This window comes from Lontra canadensis, unplaced genomic scaffold, assembly GCF_010015895.1.
Source record: "Lontra canadensis isolate GAN:19392208 unplaced genomic scaffold, GSC_riverotter_1.0 scaffold28, whole genome shotgun sequence".
NCBI lineage: Eukaryota > Metazoa > Chordata > Mammalia > Carnivora > Mustelidae > Lontra > Lontra canadensis.
In genome coordinates, this window is record NW_022631022.1 from 4,005,561 (window position 1) to 4,013,728 (window position 8,168).

The following is an 8,168-nucleotide window of genomic DNA, read 5'->3' on the forward strand; positions in this document are numbered from 1 at the left end:
TAATATTTAATCATCTTTATCACATGAATCTGTACTATAAATTCATGGTTTACATCTAGGTTTTCTTTTTTTTTTTTAAGATTTTATTTATTTATTTTACAGAGAGAGAGAGAGAGATCACAAGTAGGCAGAGAAGCAGACAGAGAGAGAGGGAAGCAGGCTCCCTGCTGAGCAGAGAGCCTGATGTGGGGCTCGATCCCAGGACCCTGAGATCATGACCTGAGCTCAAGGCAGAGGCTTACCCCACTCAGCCACCCAGGAACCCCACATCTAGGTTTTCTTAATGTAGGGATATGTTAACATTTTTCAACTTAATTGTGCAATAAAGGTTATTGAGCATCTGGTTTGTGCAAACTCCTGTCTCCAAGAGAGTCAAGCACTCCTGGGGCAGGAAGGAGATACAGCAGCCAGCTGTTGAATTTTTGAAAATTTTTACATACCGGCTCTTCCCACCTAGATTCTCAGTACAAACTGTTCTCCACTCATTAATAAATCCATTCCACATTTATTGATAGGGTGATCATATAATTGGTCATCTAAATTAGGCACATTCATGAGTAAAGGAAGCACTTATAATAATTACTCCGCACAACAGGCATAAGCCAGGACTCTCTCAGGCAAACCAGGTTGTATAGATATCCATCCTATTTACGGAACACTTGCTTTGGAGGGAATGTTTTTGCAAATCCATCCTTTCAGCCAGAGCACAGAATAGGCTGTTCCCAGGAGGACCCCAGACTTTATGCTGCTTGCTGGAGAGTCAGAGATTAAATAATATTTGGTATTTTCAATCTACTGGGGAGGCAAACATGTAGGCAAGTATAATACTGTTATGAATGCCATAATGGAGGCATAATGGAAGCATTAGTTCTCCCTTAAGGGATTCAGTGGAGGCTTTCTGGAGGAGGTAAAGCTGCATCTCAGGCTCCAAATGATGAGGTCACCATGCATACTAAAGCATCCTAGCACGCACAGAGGCATAAAAAAACACTATCTCACAGCAGGTTATGGAAACGTGCTTCTTAACTAGACAGTGGGAACCTGATAGCCTTTTATTATTGTTCTTTAAACCACAAATTTGTGATGCATTCTCTTCAATGTATGAGCTAGTTACATGCTTACAGATATATATGCACCTGGCTGGAAAAAAGCTGACATTGGATTATGGAAGAGCAGCAAATGGCATGTTAAACACTGGGAAAAAGAGCAGAGTATTTGGAACCAACTGGAATAGGGCGGATGGAGACGAGACTGGAAGAGCAAGATGGGGGCCACGTCACTGAGGGCTTTGAAAACCATGAGACTTTGGACCTTTGTCTTCTATGCAGTAATCAGGGAAGTGATGACCAGACTGGCATTTTGGAAAGATAACTCTGGTGGTGGAGTGGAAGGTAGAGCAGAGGTAAAAGCTGTGGCAGGAAGGTCTGGTGGGAAGTTAGGAGTGCGAAGATCCGAATTACAGCCGCAGTTATAGGGAGGGCGGAAAGGAATTTACAAGATTTTTGCTGTAGAAGTAAGAATGTGGGTTATCATTCAGGTATTCTATTCTGATGGAGAGTTTTGGCTCCACCACTGATTAGCTCTTTGGTCTCTAACAAGTTCCTTACCCTCCTTGAACTTTAGTTTTCTCAAGAAATGGGGCTAAAGATTAGAAAACAAACAACTGCTCCCCAAACAGTTTTTGAAAATCAGTGACTGTATGAAAGTGCTTTTTTGCTGTCGTTTTTCAGTTAATATGCATGGACCACTTCCCCCCTTCAGGGGCTAAGGTCATGTTGTGGAATTCAGAGAGAATGCGAATCAGTGCCATCTAGGAGCTTGCCTGCACAGGAGCGGTGATGGCAGGGGACCTAAGGAAATGCCCACTCAGACACTGCCAGAGGGAGTAGAGAACCTCACTGAGGGCACAGCTTTCTGCTTATCCCTTCTGATCTCTTTAACTAGCTAGTGGTGAATGGTCTCCGGTCTGCCACCCCACATTCTGGCCAGAGCCTGTCTCATTTAGCTAATACCATTGGCCTTGCTGCACAGAATCTGATGCCAGACCCCCTCTAGCCCTTGGCCAGACTGTGAGTTAAGACCCAGTCTGGTCCCCATGATTTCACCTGCACAAAAAACACTACCTAATGCCAAGTAGGGGGCTGTGGGTGACGCTGTATGAACTAGAAAGGGAAACTGGATATCATGATTGGCATGATTGGTATACTATGAAATACCTTTTATACCCATGAAATCTTGAGGCAAGATTGCAAGACTCAGGGCAGTTTCCTATCCAGAGAGCCTCAAGCCCATCTTGGGCCTGGAGCGCAAACACCAGGTTTAGAAATGCCATCTGCAGTTTGGCAGCCCATTTTGGAAAGGTAAATGGTGTACATCCCAGGTAGGTCTCAGGAAACTATTTACAGTTTCAGGCCCCCTACAGAAACCACAATCCAGTATGACCGAGCAGTGTTTCTCAGCTAAGCTAGAGTCACCTAGAACACTTATTTAAAATGTAGATTACATACATACATACATAAAGTGCAGATTCCCCCCCCCTCCTTTTTTTAAAGTAGGCTCCACCTCAGCATGGAGCCTGACATGGGTCTTGAACTCAAGATCCTGAGATCATGACATGAGCTGAGATCAAGAGACAGATACTTAAGGGACTGAGCCACTCAGGTGCCCCAAAATGGAGGTTCCTGAGCCCAACTCCAGACCTTGAATCAGAGTTTCGAGATACGGGACTCTGCATTTTATCACAATGAACAAATAATTTTTATGCTAGAGTAGTGACAGCTTTAACTAGATTAAGAGGTGCACATGGAACTACGTGCTGTTGCCCAGGTCCGGGGTCCTCGTGGGGATAGCCTATGCTGTGCTCTGGCTGAAAGGATGGAGTTGCAAAAACACTGCCTCCTTATGCAAGATGCTTCTATTTTGGTTCCTCTCGTTGTATAAAAACATCAGACTCAAAACAATTCAGTTACATATTAAAAGTTGGGTGACCTGCAACAAGTTACTTAAATTCTTTAACGATAAAAAAAAAATCTTTAATGATTTCTCAACTTAAAACATGGGTAATACCTACCTTCCAGAATAGAAATACACATAGAATATGCCCAAGGAACTGCCTGGCACATAGTAGATACACACTGTTGTCAGTGTAGTCTAATACTGCTAGAATGCCTTCTTTGAGCCTGCAACAATATTTTCTCCTCTGGATGGCAGCAACAGCTTGCTGAAATGCCTTTAGACCAATAGGAAGAAAAGAATTTAGAGAAGGTTCTGTGATTTCATAACTCAAAATTTCATTTAAGAGATGATGAAACAGGGACTTAGCAAAAGCTTGCTGGTGACAATACTAGGATTAGAACCTCAAGACCACAGTAAATTCTGTTAAAAAAAATTTTTTTTTACTCATGGTTTGATTTGGGTGACAAAAGTTTATCTGAGCATGGCTGCTGAAAGATGTTTATTGTTTTGTACTTCGTATTTAAGACAGTACAACTTTTCACCACTCTTTTTTAAAAGATTTTATTTATTTATTTGACAGAGAGAGACACAGTGAGAGAGGGAAGACAAGCAGGGGGAGTGGGAGAGGGAGAAGCAGGCTTTCCGCTGAGCAGGGAGCCAGATGTAGGACTCTATCCCAGAACCCTGGGATCATGATCTGAGCCAAAGGCAGATGCTTAATGACTAAGCCACCCAGGCACCTCAATCACTTTTCTTAATACTCATCAAACAGTTTCAAAGTGAAGATAGAAGATTTTGAAAGGCAGACAGATTCAAAAAACATGTCATGAGCCCTGGCCCTGCCACTGACCTTAAGTCTAGGCTGGTTACCCTCTCTAAATCCATTTCCTTTTTATGAAATGAAAGTTGTACCTGCTTTGCAAGGGATGTCATGAGGAATATATATATGCAATGCACTAGCACAGTGCCTGGAACACCGTAGGTTCTCAAAAGCATTATTACTAGCTAATACTTACTGAGTGCTAGCCAGATTTCCAAGGACTTGACCGGAGCGATCTCATTTTATCATTCCAAATAACCTTGTGAGGCAGATACTGTTCTCCATCCTCATTTTTCCAGAACATTAAATAGCTAATAAGTGGCAGATACAGAGTTCACACTCCACTGGTCTGACACCAGTCTGTGGGCCTAACCACTTTCCTACCCTACCTCTATTTGCAGATGTTTTTAACCTTGATCAGGGAACTTAATGTGTTAGGCATTGGTGCTCAGAGACAAAGAAGTGGGAGCCCATGGTAACTGAGTGCCTATTAATATGCAGGCACTATGCTACACAATTTCTTTCAAAAAGATTTTCTCGGGGTGCCTGGGTGGCTCAGTGGGTTAAGCCTCTGCCTTCTCTCAGGTCATGATCCCAGAGTCCTGGGATGGAGTCCCACATCAGGCTCTCTGCTCAGCAGGGGGCCTGCTTCCCCTCTCCCCCTCTGCCTGCTTCTCTTCATACTTGTGATCTTTCTCTCTCTGTCAAATAAATAAAAATAAAATCTTTAAAAAATAATAATAAAAAAAAGATTTTCTCATTTCAGTTAGTATTTAATCACGGTCTTCATTAGCTCTAAGAATTCATAAAGCTTCTAGAACCCTATAGAGAGAAGCTGCTTTATTTTGTACAATAATAGTACAATTCTTGTTTTCCAGATTTTTTTATTGTAACTTTTCTTCCAGAAGATAGATTATCACATTGATACTTACAGAAGAAACATTAATGAGATACTAAATTGTCAGATGATCAAAAAATGTGTTACCTTTGCTTAGGAACTTCTATATTAAAAAGTTAGCAGTGAATAAACATTAGCTGACCTAAGAAGGTACAATATTGTTTCCAGAGAGAGGCATTTTTGTGTGCCAGCTGCTTTTAAAGTTTGATTGGGGTGGGGTGGGGGGTTCTGGGTGGCTCAGTCACTTGAGTGTCTGCCTTCTGCTCAGGTCATGATGCCAGGGTCCTGGGATTAAGACCTACATCTGGCTCCTTGCTCAGCAGGGAGTCTGCTTCTCCCTCACCGTCTGCCTCTCCCCCTTCCTGCTCAAGCTCTCTCTCTCAAATAAATAAAAAAATCTTTAGGGGCACCTGGGTGGCTCAGTGGGTTAAAGCCTCTGCCTTTGGCTTGGGTCATGATCCTGGGGTCCTGCGATCGAGCCCCACATCGGGCTCTCTGCTCAGGGGGGAGCCTGCTTCCTCGTCTCTCTCTGCCTACTTGTGATCTCTGTCAAATAAGTAAATAAAATATATTTTTTAAAAATCTTTAAAAAACAGAACAAGTTCTAAAAAATAAGTGACGGTTTATAACTTGTTTGATGGAACCTTTTTTCGATAGGTAGCAAGCTACAGAATACACATGTCAACATCTTTCTTGGGCAGTTCCAAAATCTCCACTCCGTGTCTGATCCCTATAATCCAGTGTGGCATGTATCTGACACAGACTGGGTCTGGCAGTAAGGAAACAGCCTTCATTCTCAGTCTTGGGTCTCAGCATAATTTGATAAATAACGCTGTAGTCAGAAGTATCCTGGGCAGCTCTAAAGGATGTATTCCAGGGCGCCTGGATGGCTCAGTGGGTTAAGCCTCTGCCTTGAGCTCAGGTCATGATCTCAGGGTCCTGGGATTGAGCCCTGCATCAGGCTCTCTGCTCAGCAGGGAGCCTGCTTCCCCCCTCTCTCTGCCTACTTGTAATCTCTCTCTCTGTCAAATAAATAAATAAAATTTAAAAAAAAATAATAAAGGATGTATTCCAAGAACTGATATTACTGCGAAAAACTAAGTGTTTCATTTCTCTTTTCACTTTTTCACACATCTATGGTTTCTAGGGGTAAAACAGTAGTAATTCATTCTGGTGGATCAGGTGGGAGACCATTCTAAGTGGAGGGAAGAGTATATATGAACACCTAGAGGGTTGAGACCTTGTAGGGTACTGGGTGCCCTTTGAGAGAGCCAGACCTGCTTTTGCCTGTTGATGTTGGACTTCAGCTTGTAGGCCGAAGAGAGCTACTTTTTTGTTGTTCTTAAAGATCTCACCTATCCATTTGGCACAGAGAGAGAACACAACCAGAGCAAAGGGAGAAGCCGGCTCCCCGATGAGCACAGAGCCCAATGATGTGGGCTTCATCCCAGGACCCTGGGATCAGGACCTGAGCCAAAGGCAGACACTTAACCAACTGAGCCACCCAGGCACTCCCAGTAGGGAGCTATTAAAGAAGGAGCAGGGTCTAGAGCATGAATATAGTTGCTTTTAATTATTTTTAAATCATACAGTAATATAATGAATATATTCTTATATAAATTCAAATACTAAATCTAAAGCCAAAGTTCTTCACCACCCTTCCATCCTCCAGTTTCTCCTCAGAGGTAACTGCTGTTCCATTTGTTGTCTGTACATACATGCATAAGAGATATATCTAGGATTATTTTGCACGTGTGTTTTAAAACAAATATTATCCTATTGAAAGATCAGTTTGAAGGATAGAGCTTGAGTTTGGGCAATTCTGAGAACCAGCTGGCCATCTGTTTACTTTGCCTGGTGTTCACAGATTATCTTGTGAACATTCCAGTTTTTAAGTGAGATTCTCAAACAGGGATTGGTGTTGTGGGAACCATCTGGAAGACCCCAACCGTGACAGCTGCAAACCCTCACAGCCATATCCACCAGGTCTGCCTGTACCATGGCCTGCCCTGGGTCAAAAGTTTGCTCCCTGCAGTTGTGCAATTACAGGACAACTGGAATTCACAGAGATTAAATGTTCCCTGTTCACATTAGGGAATGGATAATGTGCCAGCCATGTGTTACAGGACAAATGAAGATCCAAACATGACCACAGGGTCCTTTCCTCAGAGAAGGAAAACATTCATTACTTTGGATTTGATCTTTTACATTGTAATAAAAGTTCACATGCAACAAATAATACATATAATGAAACCAACAGTCAAGTTAAAAATTACAAAACTAACAGAATAAGGACTTCCATATGTTTAGGCATATCCATAGCTTAAATCTCATTAAAGCTGTTACTAAAGCGAGGTCTTTATTTATTTATTCTCTCATTAATTCATTGACTATACATTTAGTACCTACTATGAGCCAAATCATGTGCTAAGACACTGGTCGATTACTGTGTTCCCTTTGCCCTAAATTAAAAACTCAGAGCCCACCTGTGGAGACATAAATAATGAGTATCCATAATGGTCTTTACAGACAACCAGTGATTTGGAATTTATTCCGTTCTTTGAACTATTCCAAAGTTTTGAGGAAAAAGCCACAGGTTAAAAATCTGTAGAAACATGCCCTTGGCACCTACCTGGTGTTTATAATAAAAGACCACTTCCTATGACTGACTGAAAATTCTGAAAGAAGTGCTGAGGTGGGGAGGAGCCGCTAAACTGTGATTGTGGTCTTGGGAAATGCGTCTGGGATTTGTAGTTCTAGACTGGGACCCAACGTTCATGAGCAGGAAAGCAGAGGTCACAACTAAGGGTGCAATTTACTCAGATTCTCCCCTGACCTTAATCCCATAAACAGTTGCCGCGGTAGAGGCACAAACCAAAGGCTTTAAACTGGATAAAAGCTTTCCCTAAAACAGATTGGGGGAGGCACTTTCAACAGGACCTTGCTGCAGGATCACAAAAAGACTTCAAACAAGATTTACATGTTATCCAACCTTATTACACATTTTTTTCAGCAAACTGCAAATGACTTAGTGAGTAACCTCTGCCACATTTTAAGAGGAAAGTTTACAAATATATTAATATTCTATATACCTTTAAGGGAAAGTGATGCAGGAGCTGGAGGCTTGGGGGAGCCGTTCTCAGAAATCCCTCAGAATGTCAGCCCAAGTCTGGAAAGTGTTGTGAGGAGTGTTACAGGGGAGGACTACGGAGGGCGTCTTGGTTGTGCCAAGAGGAAAAAAATCTTGCCAAGCAAAGACAGTATACAAAGCGCTGTTCACCAAAGCCTGTAACCCAAAGGGGTCCCCCAAAGCTTTACATGGCGGAGAGAAGCGGTCCGCACCTGCTTCCTCCAGGAGCGCGCGAACTGAAGACAGAGGTAGGTCCCAAGGATTCAGGCGCCCCCGACTCTCACAGTCTCTCCCTCGGTGCCCGATCGAATGGGTGACCTAGAGCTGACCCAGAGGCAACTCGGACCTCCTCCCGAGCGCGCCGC